The following is a 14,894-nucleotide window of genomic DNA, read 5'->3' as shown; positions in this document are numbered from 1 at the left end:
TCAAAGGCTCCTACCCGTGCAAAATTCCGGACCATTACTTGGTCCCCTATGGCCCATTCCTGGGTAGTGTGGGGCTCGAGCAGCAGCTTGTTCCTCCGGTGCTGGGTTCCCATATTAAACGCTGCCTGCCAGTTAATTTCCTTTAGCTGCTCCATCAGCTTCTTAGCAAACCTGTCTCGGTTTACCTCCCTAAGCTGCCCCTCTGTCAGGGAAGGTACCCTGACATGGATCGGGGTTCTCATGACCCTCCCCGTCATGAGCTCATGCGGGGAGTACCCTGTGCTCCTGGACTGGCTTGCCCGGATCCCCATTAAAACTAAGGGTAAGATTTCTACCCACCGGTTGGGCGAGCTGCCTGTTTCTTTCCTGATCCTCTCCTTTATGGTCCTATTTAACCTTTCCACAGGACCTGAGGATTGAGGGTTATAAGCCACATGCCACTTTGCCTTAATCCCCAGGACTTTCAGGGTCGCTTGCATCACTTGTCCCGTGAAGTGACTCCCCTGATCTGACTCCACAAACTGTGGGAGTCCCCACCTCGAGAACACCTCCCTGACCAGTATCCTGGCTGTGCCTGCTGCGGTGGCTGTTCGGCAGGGGAAGGCTTCTACCCACTTGGTGAAAATATCCACCAACACCAGACAGTACTTGTAACCCCCTGCCGCTGGGGGAAGGGGTCCAATATAGTCGATCTGTATCGACTGCCAGGGCCCCTCCACCCTGCGGATGTGCCCCAACGAGACCTTTCTTTTCTTGGGGTCCGGGTTATTGGTAGCACATACCAAACAGCTCGCACAGAAATCGCGAGCATCCTCCCGGAGGCTCGGCCACCACCCTACCCTCTCCACCCGTTGCCAGGTGGTCTCAGGGCCGGGATGTCCCGCTCCGGGGCTCTCATGGGCCATTTCGATAAATTCCCTATGGTGCTGGGAAGGTACTATCCACTGGTCCCCTCTGAAGAGCATGCCCTCCTTCAGTGTGATGTCCTTTCCCCCATAGGGCCCCTCTATCCTTTCCTGTCTACCCATGGCCGTTATGACTTTTTTTAGCTCGGGGTCCTGTCCCTGGGCAGTGGCCAGATCTGGGGCCAAACCCGTCCCCTCCCCCCTCTGGGGCTGTCTTGTAACGGCCGCTACCTGTCCCTCTTCGTACGGGTCCCATGCTATCCCATTCTTAGCCCCCTCTCGAGCCAGGCCGTCTGCTTTCTGGTTCCCCTCGCCCCGTGGCTCTGTTTTGGAGTGAGCTTTCACCTTGAGGATATACCTGTCCTCCCCCTGCCCAACTGCCGCCACGATCTTCTCGAGGAGGGGTTTTGTGGCCAGTGGCTTCCCATCCGAGGAGGTGTATCCTCGGCGGGACCAGATAGCCAGGTACTCCGTGCAGGAGTTACATGTAAACATGCTATCTGAGCAGATGGTATATGGCGTGGGAAAACGGTCGGGGTGGGTCACCACATACATCACTGCAGCCAGCTCTGCCTGCTGGGCGCTGAGTGTATGGGGGAGTTTAAGGGCCAGGGCTATGTCGGCATCGGGGTCCCAGATCCCACAGCCCGTGAACCTGACGCCCTCCGCTACCGTACTGGACCCATCCACATAGATCTCCCTCCCTGTCGGGTGCAGCCCTGCCCTGAGTCCGAACCCTACCTCCCATACCCCTTCTACGGAACAGTGGTGTGGCTCCCCGGGGTATATCAGGTTGGCTGCGAGCTGTGGCTCATTCAGCCCTTTTACCTGAAGGGCCATTTGAGACAGCAGGAGGGTCCACCTGGTGATTCTGGCGCTGCTGACCGTGCCGTCCTTAATCCGGCCGTCCAGCAGCATTTGGGTCGGGGTGTGATGTGTCAGGAGAGTGATGGGGCCCATCCTAACAAATACCTGCATCCGCTTTACCGCCCAGTGGGTGGCCAGCAGATGCCTCTCACAGTTGGAGTATGCCCGCTCCACGTCTGTGAGGACCCGAGAGGAGTATACCACCGGCCTCAACTTGCCATGCCGGGTTTGGAGGAGCACAGCACTCAGGCCATCACTGCCTGCGGCCACCTCCAGGAAAAACTCCTCCCGGGGGTTAATGGCTCCCAGGGCTGGGGCTTTCTGCAAGTCCTGCTTGAGTTGGACGAACGCCGTCTCACATTTGCTGTCCCAGTCCCACTCCACCCCCTTGTGCAGCAGCCTAAGCAGAGGCGCTGCTGTGGTGGCATAGTCCTCAATGAAATCCCTGCAGTAGCCGGTGATTCCTAAAAAGGACCGTATCCCCTTTACATCTACGGGGACTGGGAGTTCCTGCACTGTTTGTCTCCTGGCAGTGTCAATCCCTCTCTCCCCAGCTCTCAGGGTTAACCCCAGGAACTTCACCTCTCCTAGCCCGATCTGTGCCTTTTTAGGGTTAACTTTCAGCCCTCCTTTGTGTAACATCCCCAACAGCTCGTCCACTAGGGGCCCATGCTCCTCACTATTACTGGTGAACAACAGGATGTCGTCCACATACTGCACCAGCTTGTGTGGCTCACTGAAACCCTTTAAGCATTCGGCCATGCACTGATGGAAAATGCTCGGGCTGTTGTGGAATCCCTGTGGGAGACAGGTCCATGTGTACTGTTGCCCCTTAAAGGTAAAGGCAAACTTGTATTGGTCTTCCCTTCTGACCGGGACGGACCAAAATCCATTCGAAATATCCAGCACCGTAAAAATTGAGGCGGATGCTGGAATTTCTCCTAACAAGTCTGCCACGGCCGCCACCGTTGGGGCGCAGGCCGGAATGTGTTTATTCAGGACTCTGTAGTCCACGGTGGCCCTCCAGGAGTTGTCCGGCTTCCTCACCGGCCAGAGCGGGGAGTTTACATGGGTGGCAATTGTCCTCAACACCCCTTGCCGCACCAGTGAGTTTAGGGCCACCTCCAAGTCTGCCTCTGCTTCCCGGGGGAAGCGGTACTGTTTCTGGGGCTGGGACATGGGGTCCCCATCTACCCTGACCTCTGTCCCAGTAACTCTCCCACAATCATGCTTGTGGGTGGCGAAAGCAGCCAGATTCTTGCGGACATACTCCCTGAACTCTTCCGGGGTATTCCTCTCCAGGGCTTCTAGATCGTACCCTTCTTTTGGCTGTACCACGCACAAAGCTCCCTTCTCCTGGGCTCTGTCTATTACTCTCAACTCCCTTTCAGTCCCTTCCGTTGCTGCACCCCACAGGCAATGATTTCTTAGGTCCACCAGGATCTGATGAGCCACTATAAAGTCAGCTCCTAGGATCCCTTTCCCCTCCTGTTCCCATCTCATCAGGACGCATTTCCAGTGCGCCTGGAGTGCCCCTAACCTGATAGACAGGGGAACAGAGAAAAAACCCATTTTTTCGTTCCCGGTAAACCCAATGAGGCTATAGGGTACCCCGCTAGACAGAGGGGATTCTCGGGGATTGTCCGTGTGGACTATAGTACTGGAAGCCCCTGTGTCCAGTAGGTAACTCCCGACCGTATCCTGGACCTCCATTTTTACCCAGGGTCTCCCGCATGGGCCATACTCCAGTGGGCATAGAAAGGTGGGTTGCTGAGGGGCTAGTCATTCGGAGGCTTCCCTGGGTGCGGGGGCGGGCTGACCCTGGCCCGTTGCCATAGCCACCTGTCCTGAGCCTTGCAAAAGGGCTAAAATTTTACTTATCTCGATGGTTCCCGGGGCAGCTGCTCCTGCCACCGGGGTCTGACTCTCTACTGCGGGAGCCCTCTCCTGCTTGCTGGGGTTTTTACATTCCCTCTTGAAATGCCCGGCCTTCCCACACCCGTAGCATACCGGTTTCTTGTCGGAGGTCCGGGTGCCCTCATGCTTCCACTCTCTCTTAGGGGCTGCTGGCACGATTTCGTGCACTTTACCCTTAAGAGGCTTGTCCTCACCCCTCTCCCCATTACGATATGCGAGGGTAAGTTTCCTAAGGACCTCTTCCTCATTAAGGGCCGGGGTCTGCGGGTCGAACCAGTGTTCGGCTTTTGCCCTAACGTTAGGGAGACAATTGGCAACTAGGGTTTTCAGCCAGTGGGCGGTTCTTTCCCCTAGATTCCGTCTATCCGCGGGAACCCCGCATGCCTCCATATAGACAGTCCACAGTCTGTCTGCGAACATGGTGGGAGATTCCCCTGGTTGCTGCTTGGTTTCCCCCACCCTCATGAAAGGGCTCCCCAGATTCAAGCCCATTGCCTCCAGAACAGCAGTCTGTGCTGCCGCCCAGGTGTCAGGTCTTCCCCCATTCCCAGAGGTCACTGTCCTGCATAGCTGGGCATCTAGGGTTATCAGGAGCATCTTTATTTGCTCCCCTTCGTCGCAGTCATTGATGTTGGCTGCCTGTTCCACCTCCATAAAATGCAGCGATGGATCCCCCTTTTGAGTTAGTTTGGGAACGTGGGCCACCATCCCCCTGAGCGCGGATGCCCCATGAGGAACGATAATGTCGCCCTCAACCGGTCCCCTATTTGCCATCCCCGCCGGGGGACCATACCTCCTTTGCCTGACAGGGCACATCTGCCCTACCTGGGGTTCCTGCTCCTCCTCCCCACTGTCCAGCTCTCCTGCCTCGTTGGGTAGCCCCCCTGTCCCCGGGCTAGCTACCCATATAGGAGACGCCGCTATCTGGGGATACACTGCCGACCCCCCTTGGATGTGCCCCTGAACGTGCAGCCCGATCCCCCCCTGCCGACCCGGACACAATCCCGGTGCCTCAGGAGGCGGTCTATTCCCCTTGGCCTTTGGGGAATCATCCGCTGCGAGGAGCACCTTGCCCCTTGGGACCCCCCCTGGACCTACCAGGTGTATCTGTCCCCTGAACTTGGACAAGGTCTCCTCCAACTCCGTTATTCGTGCTTGGCACGGCCCATGGGCACAGTCCCCTACTTCCTCGCGAGCCACTCGGTACGCTGCCTGGATGTCCCGGAACTTCCCCTCCAGCTTCCTACACTGCTCTGTACTCCGAGCATAGAGTTCCTGGAGCCTCCGTTCCTTTTCTTTACCCTCCACTATCTGGCAGTGGAGATAGTCCTTCTCACACCTGTTAGACTCGCTTTCCTGTTTCATTTCTGCCAACTCCCCCCGCAGTCGTTCCGCTGCGCTAGCCTCCTGCTCTAACTCTTCGATCCTTTGCTCTGCGTTGACTACCTGCTGAGACAGGCAAACCAGCCAAACTGCCTTCTCCAAGTGCCTTTTGTGCGCCTTGCTTTCTGTCCATGCAGCCGCTGCCATTACCGGTTGCTCCGCATTGATTAATTCTGAGACCCAAGGTTTGGTGAGGTTGACCTTTTTCCACAAATACGAGGATATTCTCTCCTCCATTTTGCTTCGTTCCCTCACCCCCTCTGCCAAGTCACATACTCCAAACCACCGGTGTCCTGCCGCGGTCGCCATTGTAGAGGGTGCCATCTCCGCTACTCCACTACTGGGCCGATATCTGGGGTTTGAATATCTGTGTGTGTCTCTCTCCAGCTGGCACTGAAACTTCAGAGGCCAGGGGATGTCGCACTGGGACACTTCCACTGAAGAGAGCACTGATTCAAGCCTGCCGTTTATTCCTAACCGACAGCCTGAGACTTATATCACACAGATCTCCAGACCCCTACCAATACCCAGGTGATTCTCTCTCTTGCCGGTGGTGCAACACCCACCCGGTTCCTACTCCACTAGAGTAGCTTTCCCAAGAGAGAGAATAGGACACTGCTGTTTATTTCCTAACCAGCAGTCTGTCCTGAGTGAATCGCTCAAGATGACCCTCGATTCCTGAACCCGGAATTAAGGTGAGGAGTATTTTAACAATGACTTGGTCAGAGATCGCTGGTGAAAGATTGAAGAATTTAAACGACTCCAATTATCATCAAATCAAGGTTTATTGCAAAACCCAGGTCAAAATCATCAACAGAAGAAACACAATAAAATCTTATGCTCTAATACAAACTAAGTCTATTCAAAAGTAATATAGCGGACACAACGAAAATTCTTATGATTACACAGTTTTAGCAATATCACAAGGCACAAAACAAGTTCCCTTCCCCAAAGCCTCAACCACTATTAAAGTCAAGGGAGTTTCGCAAGCTGCTGCAGGGTACTTACGGTCACAGGCTGCAGAGGTCAAGTCAGGGGTGCAGAGGTCGAGCCAAGAACGAAGAGAGCCCCAATCGAAAACACAGCCCCTTTTATATTGTTTTACCTGGCTTTGTTCTGTGATCGGCCAGCCCCTTTTGCATTGAAAAAGGTAAGATTTAAAGTTCCCGCTGGTCCCGCCCCCTTTGAGCCGGTCAGAGCTGTATGTTTCCGGGTATTCCTCGCAGGTCCGCCCCTTCCAGCTAGGCAGACCTGCGCGATTTGAATTTGGCGCTGGCTCCGCCCCCTCCTTCCAGTGAGTTTCTGCCGGTAGCTTCTGTCAAGATTGGAGTACCTCCCCCAGGTCCGCCTCCAACTTGGTTTTTTCTACCGCTCCGCGATTTGAATTTGGCGCTGGCTCCGCCCCCCTCCTCCCAGTGAGTTTCTGCCGGTAGCTTCTGTCAAGATTGGAGTACCTCTCCCAGGTCCGCCTCCAACTTGGTTTTTCTCTACCGTTGATCTTACAGGGGCTTTTCCAGCGCAATATGCTGAACCCAGACAGTCTGTTTCCTAGGATAACGAGGTTAAGCTCTCTTGTGAAGAATTTCAGTGTCTTCCAGCTGCTCCGGAGATGGCTGCTATTCTCACCTCGCTATGTTGATGGGGTGTTAATTGGATTCTGCTCTGGTGGAGGCCAGGTCATTTACATTTGCATGGGGCTATGACCATCCCATTGTCCTGCTTGCATGCAAGCCTCCTGTGTATTCCCGTGCCCCTTTGTCTGTGTTTTGATGTTATCTCGTTGTCTGGCTCCTTCTTCCTTGTAGCTCCTAGGGGGGGGTTTGTAAATATTTATGTACTTATGTCCCTACTCAGCTCAGCGGACCAAGCCTGCTGGGAAAACTGGTTCTGTTCTCTTGGCTGAAAAGTCAGTTTACAGTCTCTGAGTTTTTATGCTTGGGCAGTTCCAAAAGGGCCGAATTGCCCGAAAACCTTACAATAGAGAGATAAGATTGTAAAATACTTGAAGAATTGTTTAGGTAAAATTAGAGATTCCCAGTTTATTTTTTTCCAGACACATGCCCCTGCCTGACATAGCGCCCTCAAAAATTGTTTAGGTAAATTTTTGTGCATAGCTAGGGCCAGAGTAGTGGCCATGGGGGAGGTGCCCCTCCCCAGTCGGGAAACGAAGTGGACAAAAATATGTGATCCTTCACGCTTCGTGTTAGGATCACAAGGCGGGAATGTAGCCATGTAAAATGGCTGCGTTCCGATTAATCTGGCCAAAACCCAGTTTAAAATGGCTAACCCGAAAGAGCTGGGAAAAGCAGCCAAGAAGACACAAGCAGGCAGCTGCAGACAGGTTTGCATATTCAGCTCTGGGAAGGTAGCCCAGATTGATACTCAGGGCTATCAACAGCCCATCAACCCAGGTATCCGCAGTTGCATTCAGGACTGTTTACACCTAATCTACTCAGACATCCACAGTTAAATCGGCTATCCCCGGGAACAATTGCAACATATTAGCAATTGAATACCGGGCCAGACCTGTCGGCGCCTGCAGTGGCCGAAACAAAGACAGGTGAGCGACCACCCCCCGATCGAGGAATCGCCTCACCATTGGACACATCGACCCCAGAGATTGGGGACAGGATCCAATCACTTGGGACTCAGGGTCAATGGCCGCCCCGGGAGGCGGGAAGCCCCTGGGCCCTATAAAAGTGAAGGTCCAAGTTCAGATCTCGCTCTCTCTCATCTTCGCCTGCTCGAGACCTTCGCAAGACCTGCCACCGTGTATAGTAAGTTTGAATCCAGCGATCGCTATCCGGTAGAGACACCTAGCCACCGACCTGTAGCAGCCTTTTGAATCCCGCGGGCCAGATTTGATTGGACAAGCCATTCATTTCCCTGACCTGGTGGGCTCTTCCTAAGTTAAGTATTGGCCAGTAGTGATAGGTTTATTATATAGAAAGTAGTATTAGGGTATTAATATTGCTTGTTGTATATAATAAATGACCGTTGTTTTAATCCTTACTAAGCGGTGTGCTGTGTTATTAATCATAACCTGAACTTGAACCACGTGGCGGTATCATAAAGATACCTGGCGACTCATGAGCAAGGGTGACCTAAACAGAGCAAATAGACTAAGTTAAAAAGAGCAACACTATGCTTGCATTTAGATATTGTCATGTGTGCCGAGGTACAGTGAAAAGTATTGTTTTGCGTACAGTTCAGACAAATCGTCCCATACATGAAAAACATAGGACACACGATAAATACACAATACAGAGACACAGACATCGGGTGAAGCATAAGGTGTATAGTACTACTCAGTAGAGAAGATGGGGAGAGAGATCAATTCAGCCCATAAGAGGGTCATTCAGGAGTCTGGTAACAGTGGGGAAGGAGCTGTTTTTGAATCTGTTTGTGCGTGTTCTCAGACTTCTGTATCTTTTGCCCAATGGAAGAACAAAGAATAGTACAGTACAGGAACTTCGGCCCTCCAAGCCTGCGCTGATCACGTGTCCTATCTAGAACAACCGCCTGTATTCTTCTATACCCCGTCAATTCATGTGTGTATCCAGATAAGTCTTAACGGTCGCTAACGTATCTGCCTCAACCACCTCACTTGGCTGTGCATCCCAGGCCATCACGCTCTGTGTAAAAATCTCCCCCCCGCACATCTCCACTGAACCTTTCCCCCCTCACCTTGAACCTGTTCCCCCTTGTAATTGTCATTTCGGCCCTGGGAAAAAGTCCCCAACTGTTCACCCTATCTATACCCCTCATAATTTGATAAACCTCTATCGGGTCGCCCCACAGCCTCCGTCTCTCTCGGGGAGAACAATCCCAGTTTATTCAATCTCTCCTCATAATGCCCTCCATACCAAACAACATCCTGATAAACCTTTTCTCTACTCTCTCCAAAGCCTCCACGTCCTTCTGGTAGTGTGGTGACCAGATTTGGACACAGTATTCCAAATGTGGCCTAACCAATGTTCTATATAATTGTAACATAATTGGTGAGCTTTTATACTCGATACCCCGTCCTATGAAGGCAAGCATGCCATATGCATTTCCCACCATTTCCACCTGTGCTGCCACTTTTAAGGATCTGTGGACCTGCCCAGATCTCTGCGTGTGTCTGTGCTCCTGATGGTTCTGCCATTTATTTTATAGCTCCCACCTAAATTGTATCTACCAAAATGCATCAACTTACATTTGTCCGTGTTAAATTCCATCTGCCATTTCTCTGCCCAATTTTGCACCCTATCTATATCCTGCTGCATTCTCTGACAATCTTCATCACTATCCGCAACTCCTGCAATCTTAGTATCATCCGCAAACTTGCTAATCAGACCCACTACGTTTTCTTCCAAGTCATTTATATATATTACAAAGAGCAGAGGTCCCAGTACTGATCCCTGCGGAACACCACTAGTTACAGACCTCCATTTGGAGAAACACCCTTCCACTGCTATCTTCTATGGCCAAGCCAGTTCTGGATCCATCCAACCAGTTCACCCCTGACACAGTGTGATTTAATCTTTTTCACCAGTCTGACATGAGGGACCTTGTCAAATGCTTTACTAAAGTCCATGTAGACAACATCCACAACCCTTCCCTCGTCAATCTTTTTTGTCACCTCCTCAAAAAATTCAAACAATTTAGTAAGATATGACCTCCCTCGTACAAAACCATGCTGCCTGTCGCTAATAAGACCATTCACTTCCACATCCTGGACTGGATTCTCCGGTCGCCGATGCCGAAATGCCGTTCGGCGATCGGCCGGTGAATCACAGTTCCCGACCAAATCGGGGCGGCGCTGCTTTCGCCACCCCCTCCAAAGTGCCGTACTCGCAGAGTATGCCGCGCCATGTATCGACGGCCTCAGGACGCTGCCTGAGGCCCGCCCCTGATGCTCCGTCCCCAACCAGCCGAGTTCCCGATGGCGCCAGTCGCGTGTGGTCTCATCCGTCGGGAACTCGGCTTGGCGGCTGCGGACTCAGTCCAGTACCACCACAGTCATGAGAGGGCCGATCCGCGGGCAGGAGTTGACTTTATTAGGGGCTGGGGACACTGTGGGGTGTGGTCCGGCGGAGCCATTTTTCTGGCATAAAAAGCCAACGTTCCCATGCTGCCGTGGGGACATAGCCCTAGAATCGTAGAATCCAGCCCCCTATCTCTGAGAATCTTTTCCAACAATTGTACCTTCACTGACATCATGCTCACTGACCTATAATTACCCGGGTTATCCTTGCTACCCTTCTTAAACAACGGGATAACATTGGCTATCCTCCAATCCTCTGGGATCTCACCTGTGGCCAATGAGGAAACAAAAATTTCTGTCAGAGGCCCAGTGATTTCATCTCTTGTCTCCCTCAGAAATCTGGGATAGATGCCATCTGGCCCTGGGGATTTGTCTGCCTTAATGCTTTTTAACACACCTAACACTTCCTCCCTCGTAATAATGACCTGTTCTAATGTATTTACATACCCCTCTGAGACACCACCAGTCACCGTGTCCCTTTCCTTTGTGAACACCGATGCAAAATGCTCATTAAGGACCTCACCTGCTTACTTTAGTTATATGCATAATTTCCCTCCTTTGTCCTTGAGTGGACCAACTCTTTCTGCAGCTACCCTCTTATTCCTAATATACGTATAACATGCCTTGGGATTCTCCTTAATCCTGTCTGCCAAGGACATTTCGTGACCCCTTTTTGCCCTCCTTACTCCTTGCTTGAACTCCGGCGCAGTAGGCCCTGCCGTGTCTGCCGTAGTGTGACCTGCTTCACTGGAGTGAGAGATTCCCAGCTATTGTATTTTGTTCAATCTTTTCTCAGTGGGTAACACTCTCATCTCAGTGTCAGAAGATCCTGTGTTCAAGGATGTTCATAACAGCTTTAAAAAATCGGCAACAAGTTTGTCAAACATGATTTTGTATTTATAAATCCATGTCCAATCAGACCTGGCAATTTTCTTTTAATCTTATACAATTCTTAACTTCCTTTGTTAGCCATGATTAGCTGACTTTTCTTTTGGGGTTTAGGTTAGGTTAGTGGAGAGCTGCACAGACATGATGAGCCTTCTGTGCCCTAATCATTCTGTGATTCCTTTCAAACATTCTGAAAAACAATGACACATTCCACAGGCATTTTAATGAAATGCTATTTCCTCATTTCAATACTCCCAGATCAAATGTAATCACCAGTGCTCTTCAAGGAATGAAAATGGGGGGGAAGAATTAGAGCACTTTTAAAAATATATATTCATGGCATGTGGGCATTGCTGGCTGGGCCAGCAATGATTGCCCATCCCTAATTACAAAGAATAAAGTACAGTACAGCATCGGAACAGGCTCTTCGGCCCTCCAAACCTGTACCGCTCATGATACCACCCTTGGCCAAAGTTCTCAGCACTTCCTTGTGCCGTATCCCTCTATACCCATCCTTTCCGTGTGTTTGTCGAGATGCCTTTTGAACGCCGTTAAAGTATCTGCTTACACAACTTCCCCTGGCAACGCGTTCCAGGCACTCACCACCCTCTGTGTAAAAAACCTGCCTCGCACATCTTCTCTAAACTTCGCCCATGGACCTCAAACCTAAGTCCCCTGGTGACTGACCCCTCCACCCTGGGAACGAGTGCCTGTCCATCCACTCTATCCATGCCCCTCTAATGAAAACAGTCCATGTCTATTCAGCATCTCCACATAGCTAACACCCTGCAGACCAGGCATCATCCTGGTGAACCTCCTCTGCACTTTCTCCAAAGCCTCCACATTCTTCTGGTAGTGTGGCGACCAGAATTCCAAGTGCGGCCTTGCCAAGGTTCTATACAACCACAGAATGACTTGCCAATTTTTATACTCGATGCCCCATCCAATGAAGGCAAGCATTCCGTATGCTTTCTTGACTACCTTGTCCACTTGTGTTCCCACCTTCAAAGATCTGTGGACCTGCACGCCCAGATCTCTCTGACTTTCTATATTCCTAAGAGTTTTGCCATGCACTGCATATTTCCCACCTATGTTAGACCTACCAAAATGCATTACTTCACATTTGTCTGGATGAAACTCCATTTGCCATTTCTCTGCCTAAATCTCCAACCTATCTCTGTCCTGCTGTATCCTCTGACAGTCCTCAACACTATCTGCCACTCCACCAAACTTGCTGTCATCCGCGAACTTACTAATCAGACCAGTTACATTTTCCTCCAAATTGTTTATGTATACTACAAACAACAGAGCCAGTAAATCTAGTAAACGGGCAGTTACCTCCATTAGAAATATAACCGTTACCTCCATTAGAAATATAAATTATTCATGTGGGCCTCCCAAGGAATTGTTTTGAAGATTATTACGATCCCAGACCAGACCCCAACAGCAGCGAGGATACTGGACCGAAACTCCAATATTTTAGTTTATTTTAAGACTGGGCGGAAAGAATGATTCGCTCCAGGAGTGATGACATGAAGAAAATAGGTCTTTGTTATTTCTAAAACAAAACTTTACTTTGAATACAATAACAACATTTCAACTTCACACCCAAAAAAGAACAGTTTACAATTACTCTTTAACACAATGACTCAACTTCCCATTAAACAACAAGAAAAGAATCATACAGTTTTCAATCCAAGTTGAAACTCAGCCGGGCATAGTGTAATATTTGCTTTACACAACAGATACCGGCTCTGGTTAGAACCCCTTCAGACTCTGGCATAACATAATCATTTATTTTGAAAAACATACCATTGCAGTCAAACACACTCTGACCCCGGGCTTTTAACTCTTAAATTGCCTAATACATTTATAAACCAATTTTCCGAAAATCCTCCAATCATCACAAGGTGAAAGACAAATCTAAATTTGTGTTGGGAACTTTCTGAGTACGCTAGAATGCTATGGAGATAGGCTAGACAGCGAGGCAGTCTTTTATATTTTGTGTTTGTGTGTTTTCTCATAGAAACAGGCAGGGAGAGTGAGATAACCCTTCCAGGAGTCTTCTTGAATATCTATATGAATGCAATTATATATCAGTCAGTAACAAAGAGGTTGTTAGAAACGTGTAGAATTCCTAAGTTGGAGTCACCCAGCCGTAATTGCAAGTGGAGCCCATGTTCATAACGAAAAGTCCAAATTTATGAGGAATTAAAATTGTCCAATATGCTGGTAAAGCTAGGGGAAAAGTTCTGCAGAAAGAGAGAGTTAGATCATAGATCATAGAATCTACAGTGCAGAAGGAAGCCATTCGGCCCATCGAGTCTTGCAAAGAGCACCCTACTTATGCCTACGCCTCCACCCTATCCCCGTAACTCAGTAACCCCATCTAATCTTTTGGACACTAAGAGGCAATTTAGCATGGCCAATCCACCTAACCTGTACATCTTCGGACTGTGGGAGGAAACCGGAGCACGGGGAGAAAGTGCAAACTCCCCACAGACAATCACCTGAGGCCAGAATTGAACCCGGGACCTTGGAGTTGTGAGGCAGCATCCGTGCCATCCCTGTTGTGGAAGTCTAGTGCCAGACTGCAAAACTGAGGAGAATCAAAGTGAATTCCTGGGAGATGTGGCATGCCTTTGTTTGTTTTGAGGAGAAGTTAAATAACCTCACCACATTGTATGCTTTTTCCTTTGCTTTTATGCTGTCCTTGACTTCCCTCATCAGCCTTGGTTGCCTTGTCTTCCCCTTAGTATGTTTTCTCTTCCTTGGGATGAATTTCTGTTGTGCCTTTCAAATAACCCCCAAAACTCCTTCCATTGCCTTTCCATGTCTTCCCTGCTAGGTTCCCCTTCCAATCAACTCTGGCCAGCTCCTTCCTCATGTCTTTGTAGTTACCTTTACTCAATTGTAAATTGTTACATCGGATTACAGCTTCTCCCTCTCAAACTGCAAGGTAAATTCTATCATATTGTGGTCAATGCCCCCTCAGGGTTCCTTCACTTTAAGTCCCGAATCAAGTCTGCCTCACTACACAGCACCAATCCAAAATTGCCTGTTCCCTAGTAGGCTCTGTCACAAGCTGCTCCAAAAAAACATCTCTTAGACCTTTCACAAATTCCTTTTCTTGGGATCCACTACCAACCTGATTTTCCCAGTCCACCTGCATATTGAAGTCCCCCATGATTATTGCAATATTTCCTTTCTTCTATGCCTTTTCTAACTCCTGGTTTATTTTCTGCCCCACATAAGACCACAAGACCATAAGACATAGGAACAGAATTAGGTCACTCGACCCTTTCAATCATGGCTGATATTTCTCTCATCCCCATTCTCCTGCCTTCTCCCCGATCTCCTTATTAATCAAGATCCTATCTATGTCTGTCTTAAAGACACTCAGTGATTTGGCCTCCCACAGCCTTCTGCGGCAAAGAGTTCCACAGATTCACCACCCTCTGGCTGAAGAAATTCCTCCTCATCTGTTTTAAAGGATCGTCCCTTTAGTCTGAGATGGTGTCCTCTGGTTCTAGTTTTTCCTACAAGTGGAAACATCCTCTCCACGACCACTCTATCCAGGCCTCGCAGTATCCTGTAAGTTTCAATAAGATCCCCCCCTCATCCTTCTAAACTCCAATGAGTTCCTCAACTGTTTAACATATGACAAGCCCTTCATTCCAGGGATCATTCTTGTGAACCTCTGGAACCTTTCCAAGGCCAGCACATCCATCCTTAGTCAGCACGGCTCTGTCAAGGGGAGGACATGTCTGAAAAATCTGTTACAGTTCTTTGAGGAGGTAACAAAGTTAGACAAAGGAGAACCAGTGGACGTGATTTATTTAGATTTCCAGAAGGCCTTTGACAAGGAGCCGCATAGGAGACTGTGAAATCAGTTAAAAACCCAT

At 49.9% G+C, this 14,894-nt stretch overlaps 1 protein-coding gene across 1 annotated transcript in view; it reads left to right on the top strand.

Annotated features, from left to right (window-relative positions):
* Positions 1 to 14,894, top strand: part of LOC140411509 (dynein axonemal heavy chain 6-like) — a 1,703,852-nt gene that overhangs the window by 1,047,585 nt on the left and 641,373 nt on the right. The gene's annotated exons all lie outside the window — the stretch shown is intronic.

This window comes from Scyliorhinus torazame, chromosome 4 (genome assembly GCF_047496885.1).
Source record: "Scyliorhinus torazame isolate Kashiwa2021f chromosome 4, sScyTor2.1, whole genome shotgun sequence".
NCBI lineage: Eukaryota > Metazoa > Chordata > Chondrichthyes > Carcharhiniformes > Scyliorhinidae > Scyliorhinus > Scyliorhinus torazame.
Note: the sequence above shows the minus strand (reverse complement) of the source record. Positions and strands in the feature narration are given on the sequence as shown.